Source organism: Salvelinus alpinus, chromosome 7, assembly GCF_045679555.1.
Source record: "Salvelinus alpinus chromosome 7, SLU_Salpinus.1, whole genome shotgun sequence".
Classification (NCBI taxonomy): domain Eukaryota; kingdom Metazoa; phylum Chordata; class Actinopteri; order Salmoniformes; family Salmonidae; genus Salvelinus; species Salvelinus alpinus.
The window spans coordinates 20,989,507-21,003,663 of record NC_092092.1 but is presented as its reverse complement, the minus strand read 5'-3'; the positions used below and the strand labels follow the sequence as shown (position 1 = coordinate 21,003,663).

The 14,157-nt window shown below is 45.7% G+C and overlaps 1 protein-coding gene across 1 annotated transcript in view; it reads left to right on the top strand.

The window, feature by feature from the left end:
* Positions 1 to 14,157, top strand: part of LOC139580562 (protein kinase C epsilon type-like) — a 168,899-nt gene that overhangs the window by 118,139 nt on the left and 36,603 nt on the right. The window lies entirely within an intron of this gene.

The window sequence follows — 14,157 nt, the reverse complement described above, 5'->3', positions numbered from 1 at the left end:
ACACACACACACACACACACTAGCCTGTTAGTGGTAGCACCTAATAACATTGTATACAGAAAGACTTAACCCGACTCTAAGGCGCTAAACTTCACCATATCATACTAGCCTGGTTAAGGGTTGCAACATTCTGTTAACATCCTGGAATCCTGGAAGTTCTGGAAAACCCATGGGGATTTTCAGAAAGTTACTGGAATTTTGCAGTTAACCCACTGTTCCCCGGCAGGCTGTCATTGTAAATAAGAATTTTTTCTTAACTGACTTGCCTAATTAAACAAAGGTTAAATAAAATAAAAATACACATTTTGCTACCCTCGTCTGGTTACAGATCAGTTTGTGATTTTTTTGCTCCCTTTATCGTAATTGTTTTACCAAACATGACAGACTGATCTGGGGCCAGGCTTATAATTATAGACCTACAGTATACCATAACGCTATCCTGTTATTTCAACATTCCAATTCCAATGCTATCTGAATTCTATTATATCAAATTATATTCAACCCAGTTGAACTCAACTTGAACTCAATTGCCTCACTATTACAGTAATTGTTCAATGATTACTATTCTGTTATGGGCTGATATCCAGGTACAGTAGCCCAGTATGTCCCTAACCCAAGGACTGTGGGGGGTGGGGAGGTGGGGGGGGGGGGGGGGGGGGAGAACATCTGTGGTTAGACTGGGCCAACACTACCTCACTCTCTCCTCCGTCAAACAACATCCTTCCCAAAAGTAACTCTTTTCTACCAGTGACAGTCACAGCATCATTGTCAACCAATAACAACACAGACAGACTATCAGAATGCATCTCCATGGCAAATCATAACATCATTGTAACAAGACAGTAGATTCAATCCAAATGTATTCCCACTTTCCCCCCCAAATAATAATAATAATGTACAGTCCAGATTTCGGTCTCACGCTAACTTTGAGTGAGGAGAATCTGACTTGGGATCAGGGGCCTTATGTATCAATCATCCCAGAGTAGGAATACTGATCTAACATCAGATCCCTCGTCCTTGCAATCTTATTCATTGGGATCTTAGATGTAAAACTGATCATAAACCAACACTTCTCTGAGATGCTTGATACAGGTCTTAGGGAGTCCAAAGCAGACTGAACTTTCAACTGAACTGGGTCAAAGTTCTAACGGGTTTATGTTGTGTTGTGTTGTTCGGGGCCATGGAGCCGGTGTTTATACCAGGTTGTTTACTGCCAGTGCTGATTTATCCTGTTTCTGGCGCTCTGTTTATCCTCTCATCTCACTGTCGTTTACCACACACAAACCCAGACTCCCTCTGGGCTGCACAACTATGTTGCCCCTATGGACAGTAGTTCCCTTCTGGCAGCTATCAACTATGTTGCCCCTATGGACAGTAGTTCCCTTCTGGCAGCTATCAACTATGTTGCCCCTGTGGACAGTAGTTCCCTTCTGGCAGCTATCAACTATGTTGCCCCTGTGGACAGTAGTTCCCTTCTGGCAGCTATCAACTATGTTGCCCCTATGGACAGTAGTTCCTTTCTGGCAGCTATCAACTATGTTGCCCCTGTGGACAGTAGTTCCCTTCTGGCAGCTATCAACTATGTTGCCCCTGTGGACAGTAGTTCCCTTCTGGCAGCTATCAACTATGTTGCCCCTGTGGACAGTAGTTCTCTTCTGGCAGCTATCAACTATGTTGCCCCTGTGGACAGTAGTTCCCTTCTGGCAGCTATCAACTATGTTGCCCCTATGCACAGTAGTTCCCTTCTGGCAGCTATCAACTATGTTGCCCCTATGGACAGTAGTTCTCTTCTGGCAGCTATCAACTATGTTGCCCCTATGGACAGTAGTTCCCTTCTGGCAGCTATCAACTATGTTGCCCCTGTGGACAGTAGTTCCCTTCTGGCAGCTATCAACTATGTTGCCCCTGTGGACAGTAGTTCCCTTCTGGCAGCTATCAACTATGTTGCCCCTATGGACAGTAGTTCCCTTCTGGCAGCTATCAACTATGTTGCCCCTGTGGACAGTAGTTCCCTTCTGGCAGCTATCAACTATGTTGCCCCTGTGGACAGTAGTTCCCTTCTGGCAGCTATCAAATATGTTGCCCCTGTGGACAGTAGTTCCCTTCTGGCAGCTATCAACTATGTTGCCCCTATGGACAGTAGTTCCCTTCTGGCAGCTATCAACTATGTTGCCCCTGTGGACAGTAGTTCCCTTCTGGCAGCTATCAACTATGTTGCCCCTGTGGACAGTAGTTCCCTTCTGGCAGCTATCAGTCTCCAACGCTTTGAATATACCCAGCTCTAAACAGCCACCACCTACAGTACATGGGCTTTCTAGGAGTTTCTGTGCCCAGTGTTCTTGGTGCCCATCTTGACATGAGGACCCCTCAACCACCCGTGGTTGGGAGTTTGAAACCCACCCAGTCTGTTTTCACCTCCACCACCATGACCTCCTAACAGGAAAAGTCCCATTTAAACCTTAATGTTGTATTGAATTAAGGCTTCGTCAACGCCTCTCTTCCTGGACTTAGTCATTCCGAGAGTTAAAGGAAACAGCCAGGCTCCAATGGAATGCAGAGTAAAAATAAAGTCACCCCCCCACTCACTCTCTTACTCACTCACTCGCTCACCCACTCACTCACTCACTCACTCACTAACTCACTCACTCTCTCAGTCACTCACTCACTCACTTGCCCACTCACTAGGTATTTGTCAGTATACTGGCCCTCTCTGATTTAGACAATAAGCACTCAGAGGGAAATCTACAGTCTTCTGTTTAGTCTGTAACTCCAGGGGTCATGATTTAGTATCCTCTTAGAGTGAGCCACCTGCATAACATTAGGCCAACTGACAAACAATGCTATGAATCGGTCTCCTTACGCTGAATGTGCAATGCAGGTATTGTTTAGTATTGGCTGTACACCCAAAGCTGCCTTGGTTAATGGGTAGATTAGTGTTATTGTGTCACCTACGTGCAGAAACGTTTTGGAAAGTTATAAAATCCTAAAGTCATAATTTCTGTTAATGTCATTTCTTTAGAAACAGTTTAAAATATATATTTGATCAATTAAATAAAAATCAACATATCAGCCAGGGTTGGAATGACACTTTAGAGCGTCTGTGTTTGCGCACATCACCTGCGAGTGTGAGGCGTGTTGGCCATTGCTCAAGGAGAGAGAGGCAGGTAAGCCTTTAAAATATGATAGAGAACAGACTAATAACTAGGTAGCCAATTCAAAACATACCTTGTACTCTAGATAACTGTTTAGCTATTATTAGCATGTATTCATGTTTTTGTCATGTCATGTCCTAGCAGACTCAACTCAAGTCGAGTTTAGTCCGCTAGTCATTTCCCAAAAAGCTTTCCACTGACACTAGCAAATAAGGCCATACACAGTTGATTAACTTTCTTGAACGATTCATATGATTCATTTAGACGATTCTTTCTGACAAAATGAACAATTCACTTCGCCATTGTATTAGTTGGGATTCAGGTCAATCACGGTGAATCTAATCATGTGAATCAAAATAATAATTTGTGAATCACGAACAGTAATTTTAGGAAAAGATATTTGATGTAGCCTTTCTTTTGGATTATTTGGCTTCAAAACGTGTTTTGTAGATACTTCCAGTTGATTTGGGCATACAATGTATGGGACATTGCAACTCAATAGTTAGTCTGCCTGCAAAATAAACACGTCTAAGGTAGCTATGATAAATATGACTAATCTCGAAAAGGTACATTTCCTGAAGAACATTTTTGGGCTTGCTTCAGCTGAATAAATAATTTTTTGCCTACCATAGCCATTTGATCTTTGATGTATTGAATGAGCTAATTATTTCAAAAGGCATGAAACGTATTTGGTTGTAATGTTGCAATGTTATACATCAAGGCTGGTCAATCATTTTCCAGGAGAGCTAATGGGTGTGCAGGCTTTTATTCCAGTCCCCCCCCCTCTAACAAACCACATTTTAGAAATGAGCTGCTTGACCGGACCTTGATAAGCTGTCTCTGATGTGTTTGAGCAGGGCTTGATAAGCTGTCTCTGATGTGTTTGAGCAGGGCTTGATAAACTGTCTCTGATGTGTTTGAGCAGGGCTTGATAAGCTGTCTCTGATGTGTTTGAGCAGGGCTTGATAAGCTGTCTCTGATGTGTTTGAGCAGGGCTTGATAAACTGTCTCTGATGTGTTTGAGCAGGGCTTGATAATCTGTCTCTGATGTGTTTGAGCAGGGCTTGATAAGCTGTCTCTGATGTGTTTGAGCAGGGCTTGATAAGCTGTCTCTGATGTGTTTGAGCAGGGCTTGATAAGCTGTCTCTGATGTGTTTGAGCAGGGCTTGATAAGCTGTCTCTGATGTGTTTGAGCAGGGTTTGATAAGCTGTCTCTGATGTGTTTGAGCAGGGCTTGATAAGCTGTCTCTGATGTGTTTGAGCAGGGCTTGATGAAAAGTCTGCACACCCAGTAGCTCTCCAGATTGAGGGTTGACCCCATGCACTGGCATACCGGACACCCCCGCAGGGGGGGGGGGGCACAAGCTCTGGGGGCCCATGCGCCAGTCATCGATGTCTAACATGTTTTATGTAATAAATAATCTTGACAGTAACCCTCCAAAAAGTAATTAATTCATGAACCTTTTTAATTTCCATATGTACTAGGAAGCAAAGTGTTTGTTTCTTGGGCTTTTTTTAACTGGTTGTATAAGGGGAATATCGGCGAACAAATGCCGTGGTCAAGACTACGACGGTGCCAGTGCAATGAGTGGAGGTTACTCAGATGTTCAAAAGTGCATATCAGACCAAGAACCTAATGCATCTTAGGTAGTTCTTTATGAGTTTTAGTTTAGAAAACCATCTCTCCGCAGAAGCGACAGTTACAGGGATGCTAAAAACAGCTTGGTTACTTTAGCAACATCAGGGAAACAGGGCAGAAGGGAGGAGTGCTTCAAATACAGCAGTTCTGTAACATCTTTAATTGAGCCTCTCATTCTCCTTAATTCCCTATAGGAAGCTCTGAAGACAGGTCGTCTGGATACTGGACAGCCAATAAATTAGCAGATGCAAACAGTTTATCATATTTAGCGGACAACAGTTCTGGAGAGCTTGAGCAAATAAAGCGTTTTTTGATTTTGGTTCATATTGGTGAACCGGCATTTGAGTTGTGTGGTTGCAGTATTAACTGCCCCTTATCTCTGGTAGATCATGGCATTCATCATTCAAGACTAAGTTTAAATTTTGTGCAGTGCAATGGACATATAATGCACAATGTCTTAGGACAGACTGTCTGAGTTGGCAACACACTACCGGTCAAAAGTTTTAGAACACCTACTCATTCAAGGCTTTTTCTTTATTTTTACTATTTTCCACATTGTATAACACATATGGATGAAATAAACGTATGGAATTATGTAGTAACCAAAAAAGTGTTAAACAAAACAAAATATATTTTAGATTTGAAATTCTTCAAATGGCCACCCTTTGCCTTGATGACAGCTTTGCACACTCTTGGCATTCTCTCAACCAGCTTCATGAGGTAGTCACCTGGAATGCATTTTAATTAACTGGTGTGCCTTCTTAAAAGTTAATTTGTGGAATTTCTTTCCTTCTCAATGTGTTTGAGCCAATCAGTAGTGTTGTGACAAGGTAGGGCGGTATACAGAAGATAGCCCTATTTGTTAAAAGACCAAGTCCATATTATGGCAAGAACAGCTCAAATAAGCAAAGAGAAATGAAAGTCCATCATTACTTTAAGACATGAAGGTCAGTCAATACGGAACATTTCAAGAACCTTGAGTGCAGTCGCAAAAACCATCAAGTGCTATGATGAAACTGGTTCTCATGACAACCGCCACAGGAATGGAAGAGTTACCTCTGCTGCAGAGGATACGTTTATTAGAGTTACCAGCCTCAGAAATTGCAGCCCAAAAACATGCTTCACAGAGTTCAAATAACAGACATTGTGGAGGAGACTGTGTGTCAGGCCTTCATGGTCGAATTGCTGCAAAGAAACCACTACTAAAGGACACCAATAAGAATAAGAGACTTGCTTGGCCCAAGAAACATGAGCAATGGACATTAGACCGGTGAAAATGTGTCCTTTGGTCTGGTCCAAATTGGAGATTTTTGATTCAAACCTCAGAGTAGGTGAACGGATTATTTCCGCATTTGTATTTCCCACCGTGAAGCATGGAGGAGGAGGTGTTATGGTGTAGGGGTGCTTTTCTGATGATTTATTTAGAATTCAAGGCACACTTAACCAGCATGGCTACCACAGCATTCTGCAACGAGTGGGACTATTATTTGTTTTTCAACAGGACAATGACCCAACACACCTCCAAGCTGTGTAAGGGCTATTTTACCAAGAAGGAGAGTGATGGAGTGCTGCATCAGATGAACTGGCCTCCACAATCCCCCGACCTCAACCAAATTGAGATGGTTTGGGATGAGTCGAACCGCAGAGTGAAGGAAAAGCAGCCAACAAGTGCTTAGCAAATGTGTCCTTCAAGGCAAATGGTGGCTATTTGAAGAATCTCAAATATAAATATATTTTGATTTGTTTAACACTTTTTTGGTTACTTCATAATTCCATATGTGTTATTTCATAGTTTTGATGTGTTCACTATTATTCTACAATGTAGAAAATAGTAAAAAATTAAGAAAAACCCTTGAATTAGTAGGTGTTCTAAAACTTTTGACCGGTAGTGTAAATAGCAGCTAAATACAGTATATAGCTATAGATAGTACACTGCATAATGAAACAATCCCTAGTACGCTAGTGTTTTGAAGGTGGACTGACTGTATTATTTGGTATTAATAGACTGTTTTTGCACACAACAACTTTCTATCTGGGGCTGGGAGAGAGCACAAGGATGGCTCAAGTCTTGCACGTTCAGGTAGCCTATACCGGACAGCTGTATATTCTAAAAAATCTATTGGTACCTGATTCTGTTGTATGGAAAATGTATTTGACAATCTGCAGTGTTTAAATTTCCAACATGAATTACTGAAAAAGTAATTGCATTATCACCACCAGCCAGCAGTCTAAAAATGGCAACATTGCGACACCTTGTATATCTTTGTGAAATGTTAGGCTTAACCTGAGAAAATGACGACCAAATAGACCTACCAATAAACATTTATCCATTAGCTAAAGCAAAGCTGAGCCATTGCACCATAGAAAGCCTATCATCGATTTGATAGTCATGCAGCTGCATAGACATGTTGCAATTTCAGCACCATGGACATTGATCGGTAGTTTACTTTGTGAGTGGCTATCTGGCTGACACGTTCAATTAAAATGTTTCGTTCCTAGCAGTGAGTCACGTGGCCGTGGCTTGCTATATAAAGCAGGCAGACGTGCATTGAAGCATTCAGTTACTGTTCGATTGAATGTTAGAATGGGCAAAACGGGTGACGTAAGCGACTTTGAGCACGGTATGATCGTCGGTGCCAGGCGTGCCGGTTCCAGTATCTCAGAAATGGATGTCCTCCTGCGCTTTTCATGCACAACAGTGTCTAGGGTTTACAGAGAATGGTGCGACAAACAAAACACATTCAGTCAGCAGCAGTCCTGTGGCCGAGAACAGCACGTTGATGAAAGGTCGAAGGAGAATGGCACGAATCGTGCAAGCTAACAAGCGGGCCACAAACAGGCAAATAACGGCGCAGTACAACAGTGTTGTGTAGAACGGCATCTCGGAACACACAACTCGTGCTTCCTTGTAGCGGATGGGCTATTATTGCAGCAGACGACCACACCGGGTTCCACTCCTGTCAGATAAAAACAAGAAGAAGCAGCTCCACTGGGCAGGTGGTCACCAACACACAATTAAGGAGTGGAAAAACATTGCCTGGTCTGACAAATTCCGGTTCCTGTTGCGTCATGCTGATGGCAAAGTCAGGATTTGGCGTAAGCAGCATGAGTCCATGGCCCCATCCTGCCTGGTGACAATGGTGGTGGTGGTGTAATGGTGTGGGGAATATTTTCCTGGCACACGTTAGGTTGCTTGATACCAGTTGAGCAACATTTTCATTCCCTGAAGAATTCAGGCTGTTCTGGAGGCAAAGGGAATCCGACCCGGTACTAGATGTACCTAACAAACTGGCCACTGAGTGTACATACATAGACGCTGCCAATTGTTGGTAATGGAAATTTGTATAAAAGTAATGGAAAAGTCATGAAATTCCTTCTGTCAATATGTGTAGGTAGTTACCAGGCTAAGAAGTGACCAGCCGGTGTGAATTGTGTATTGTGTAAAATCAAAAGAATAATAGTCTGGCTACAGTATGTACTGTAGGTTGAAGGTGCTCTTTCTCTCTCTCCCTTTCTCCCCCTTATTCTCACTGTCTCTCTCCCCCTCTCTCTCTTTCTTTTGCTCTCTCCCTCTCTCTCTCTCTCTGGCTCTCTCTTTGTCGTTCACTCTCTCTCCTTCTCTCTGTCGCTTACTCTCTCTCTCTCTGGGCTGTGCAGTGAGCTTGTGTTCAAGACAGGAAAGTGGGTGAGACTATAGTCTGGACTCATTGTCCCTGTTCCTAATCAAAGGGTTCTGGCTACGTGATTTTAGCAGCGCAGAGTATAGCCAGCCTTCTTGGTGCCTTTTTGATTCGACGTATTGTCTGAATGACTATTTATTTCAGTGTTTATTAATAATGTCAGGGAGCAAGTTTTAGCTTGAAAGGTACACTCAGCAATGTACAAAGTAATAAACAGCAGTAGTGGGTAAATTTCCGCAACAACTAAAAGTATTGACACGCAAGGCTAAACTTCGCTGTTTTGGTGCCGTAGCTACCACATTGTAGCAGCGTGAAGCGAACCCGCGCACATGCACAGATACCCTGTGTGACTGTGTGAGAGCAAAGTCTTGCATTGGGCTCATCGCAATATCTGCGGTGCTGCTTGTTGCAACGTCATAACGCTGAGTCTACCTTTAACAAAATCCATTTGTTATTCAAGCATTTGATATTGTAGAGCTCTGCAAGCGTCAGCTTTGTCTTCCAGAGAGTAGTCATTGAGCGTAGGATGACAATGAAGAAGTCTTTATGATTTCCACTCAAGGCTATTCTGTCGTATTCTGTCAGTGGATTTCGCTTTGTTTCGGACTTGGCAAATCAATGAAATCAGTGAAAGCCAGGATTGACGAATGTGATGCACGCACCTTTGCGTGGGAGGTCTACAACATTTAACGTAACGCCACATACTTAACCTGAGTTGACTCAGCCTTACCTCTCTGTGACCTGTTGAGCACACCAACCAAGAATACAAACAACCCTTTTGGGAATACTCTGGGAAGTAGGTACATGACTCCCCCTCACCCCCCACTTCTGAGAGAGAGAAAAGAAAACAGTGGCTAAGTTTCGTTTGAGACAGTAGCAGTTTGATCTGTTAGTGATGTGGGACGAGTCTGGACTGGCATGCAGTCGGCTGTATGCCACTATAGACAGGGAGGGGAGATGGGAGGAGTCTATCACCAGGCTATCTGTCCGTCTTCCTCGCTCTGCACAAGCTTACGTGAGACTGGAGCCTCTATGGGCGGCACTCACAACAGAGCACAGCACAATACACACGCAATCATACTCACATGTACCACCAAGCCATGTATACAACCACATATTGTGTACTGTACATGCTCAGTTCACACTCATAAACCTATAAACTAATGAACCTGGCAATAAACACACTATGCAGACATACAAACATACCACCTACGTGTGCGTGTGACATGCATACAGTACAATCAAAATAAACAGCCATGTATAGCTACTCCAGATACCATACCATTGAAGACTGTCCCACATAATGCCTGTTCTCCATGACTTCCCTTTGACCTTTATTCAGACACCTCCACGGATTGTCCTCATGTATACCAGCTTTCTCTCCCTCTTTCTCTCCCTTGCTCTCCCTCTCTCCCCCTTTCTCTCCCTTTCTCTCCCACTTTCTCTCCCGCTTTCTCTCCCTCATTCACCTACCCTATTGCCATCTTTATGCATGTTGAACTTGAACTTGCAACATGTATTGCTATGTCAATAGGTGATTTTCTGACAAAAAGTATGGTTCTTTTTGCACCAACTTCAATAATTATCTGAAGGAAAATAGCCCATATTCTCTATATGGACACCATTTGGGATCTGCGTGTTAGCTCGGGAATTTAGGTGTAGTAATCTGGAGAAAGAATAACATGACATTTTAATGCTCAGGTCTCGGATAACTCTCATTGGAAGCGGGCATGTACTTAAAACGACTTAGTTAATATGGTTCAGCTGTAGTTGTGTACTTAAAACGACTTAGTTAATATGGTTCAGCTGTAGTTGTGTACTTAAAACTACTTAGTTAATATGGTTCAGCTGTAGTTGTGTACTTAAAACTACTTAGTTAATATGGTTCAGCTGTAGTTGTGTACTTAAAACTACTTAGTTAATATGGTTCAGCTGTAGTTGTGTACTTAAAACTACTTAGTTAATATGGTTCAGCTGTAGTTGTGTACTTAAAACGACTTAGTTAATATGGTTCAGCTGTAGTTGTGTACTTAAAACGACTTAGTTAATATGGTTCAGCTGTAGTTGTGTACTTAAAACTACTTAGTTAATATGGTTCAGCTGTAGTTGTGTACTTAAAACGACTTAGTTAATATGGTTCAGCTGTAGTTGTGTACTTAAAACTACTTAGTTAATATGGTTCAGCTGTAGTTGTGTACTTAAAACTACTTAGTTAATATGGTTCAGCTGTAGTTGTGTACTTAAAACGACTTGGTTAGTATGGTTCAGTTGTACTTTAGCGTGGACAGACAACAATACTTCCAGATAGAAATAAATATTAAGGGCAGTTTGTTCTTCTAAGTATTTGAACCATTGTCTGCAGTGCAGGGGTCGTGTCTCATGTTCAAAGCTATTCTCATTATGTCTCTTTTTAGAACTTCTAGGAAATGTACTTACTCACTATTGATCATGGGCTGGTCCATGGGTCCTAGTGAATCATTTGTGTGTGTGTAACGGAATTCCTCCGGCGAGGTGGAATAGCCCGCACTGGGTTATGTAGGCGAACCGGGACACCATGCGTAAGGCTGGTGCCATGTAAGCCGGCCCGAGGAGACGCACTGGGGACCAGACGCATTGAGCCGGCTTCATGGCACCTGGCTCAATGCCCAATCTAGCCCTACCAGTGCGGGGAGGTGGAATAACCCGCACCGGGCTATGAACACGTACAGGAGACACCGTGCGCTCTACTGCGTAACACGGTGTCTGCCCGTACTCTCGCTCTCCACAGTAAGTACAGGGAGTGGGCGCAGGTCTCCTACCTGACTTCGCCACTCTCCCTTCTAGCCCCCCCCCTCCTCTTCATACGAAGAGGAGGAGTAGTGATTCGACCAAGGCGCAGCGTTGTGATATGACATAATGAATTTATTAAATAAAGACGAAACACGAAGAACACTTGAATAACTTACAAAATAAGAAAACGACGTAGACGAAACCTGAACATGGACCTTACATAAAGACACGAAAGAACTCACGAACAGGAATAGACTACATAAAACGAACAAACCGAAAACAGCCCCGTGTGGTGCACAGACACAGACACGGAAGACAATCACCCACAAACAAACAGTGTGAAACAGCCAACCTATATATGGTTCTCAATCAGAGGAAAACGTCAAACACCTGTCTCTGATTGAGAACCATATAAGGCTAATTACAAGTGACCTAAACAATGAAACACAAAACATATAATGCCCACCCCAACTCACGCCCTGACCCTCTAAACATATACAAAAACAACATAAAATAGGTCAGGAACGTGACATAACCCCCCCCTCAAGGTGCGTACTCCGGACGCACTACCAAAAGTCTAGGGGAGGGTCTGGGTGGGCATCTGACCACAGTGGTGGCTCAGGCTCTGGGCGTGGTTCCCATCCCCTCTTAGTCACTACCCGCTTTCGTAGCCTCCCCAAAATGACCACCCTCCATATAACCCCACCTAAATTAAGGGGCATCACCAGGATGAGGGGCAACACCAGAATGGGGGGCACCACCAGACTGGCTGGCGGATCCTGGCTGGCGGAAGGTTCTGGCGGATCCTGGCTGGCTGGCAGGTCCTGGCTGGCTGGCTCTGGCGGATCCTGGCTGGCTGGCTCTGGCGGATCCTGGCTGGCGGAAGGCTCTGGCGGATCCTGGCTGGATGACGGCTCTGGCCGGTCATGGCTGGATGACGGCTCTGGACGCTCATGGCTGGCTGACGGCTCTGGACACTCATGGCTGGCTGACGGCTCTGGACGCTCATGGCTGGCTGACGGCTCTGGACGCTCATGGCTGGCTGACGGCTCTGGACGCTCATGGCTGGCTGACGGCTCTGGACGCTCATGGCTGGCTGACGGCTCTGGACGCTCATGGCTGGCTGACGGCTCTGGACGCTCATGGCTCACTGGCGGTTCTGGACGCTCATGGCTCACTGGCGGTTCTGGACGCTCATGGCTCACTGGCGGCTCTGGCAGATCCTGTCTGGTTGGCGGCTCTGGCAGATCCTGTCTGGTTGGCGGCTCTGGCAGATCCTGTCTGGTTGGCGGCTCTGGCAGATCCTGTCTGGTTGGCGGCTCTGGCAGATCCTGTCTGGTTGGCGGCTCTGGCAGATCCTGTCTGACGAATGGCTCTAGCGGCTCCTGACTGACTATCGGCTCTGACGGCTCGGGACAGACGGGCGGCTCTAATGGCTCGGGGCAGACGGATGGCTCAGATGGCGCTGGGGAGACGGATGGCTCAGATGGCGCTGGGGAGACGGATGGCTCAGATGGCGCTGGGGAGACGGATGGCTCAGATGGCGCTGGGGAGACGGATGGCTCAGATGGCGCTGGGGAGACGGATGGCTCAGATGGCGCTGGGGAGACGGATGGCTCAGATGGCGCTGGGGAGACGGATGGCTCTGGCCGGATAAGGCGCACTGTAGACCTAGTGCGTGGTGCCGGAACTGGAGGCACCGGGCTAAGGACACGCACCTTCATGCTAGTGCGGGGAGCAGGGACAGGGCACACTGGACTCTCAAAACGTACTCTTTGCCTGGTGCGTGGTATCGGCACTGGTGGCACCGGGCTGAGTGCACGCACATCAGGACGAGTACGGGGAGAAGGAACAGTGTGTACAGGGCTCTGGAGACGCACAGGTGGCTTAGTGCGTGGTGCCGGAACTGGAGGCACCGAACTGGATACACGCACTACAGGGAGAGTGCGTGGAGGAGGAACAGGGCTCTGGAAACGCACTGGAAACCTGGTGCGTAGTGTAGGCACTGGTGGTACTGGGCTGGGGCGGGGAGGTAGCGCCGGAAATACCGGACCGTGCAAGCTACTGGCTCCCTTGAGCATTGAGCCTGCCCAACCTTACCTGGTTGAATGGTCCCCTTCGCCCTGCCAGTGCAGCGAGGTGGAATAGCCCGCACTGGGTTATGTAGGCGAACCGGGGACACCATGCGTAAAGGACCAGACGCGTTGAGCCGGCTTCATGGCACCTGGCTCAATGCCCAATCTAGCCCTACCAGTGCGGGGAGGTGGAATAACCCGCACCGGGCTATGAACACGTACAGGAGACACCGTGCGCTCTACTGCGTAACACGGTGTCTGCCCGTACTCTCGCTCTCCACAGTAAGTACAGGGAGTGGGCGCAGGTCTCCTACCTGACTTCGCCACTCTCCCTTCTAGCCCCCCCCCCAAGAAATTTTTGGGGTTTACTCACAGGCTTCTCGGGCTTCCGTGCTAGACGCGTCCCCTCATAACGCCTGTTCCTCTCTCCGGTTTCCTCCGCTCTCCGAGCTGCCTCCAGCTGTTCCCATGGGAGGCGATCCTTACCAGCCAGAATCTCCTCCCATGTGTAGCAACCCTTGCCTTCCAAAATATCCTCCCATGTCCATTCCTCCTTCTTGCGCTGTCCCTTCCTCCCGTTACACCGCTGCTTGATCTTTTGTTGGTGGGTGATTCTGTAACGGAATTCCTCGGAGTAGTGATTCGACCAAGGCGCAGCGTTGTGATATGACATAATGAATTTATTAAATAAAGACGAAACACGAAGAACACTTGAATAACTTACAAAATAAGAAAACGACGTAGACGAAACCTGAACATGGACCTTACATAAAGACACGAAAGAACTCACGAACAGGAATAGACTACATAAAACGAACAAACCGAAAACAGCCCCGTGTGGT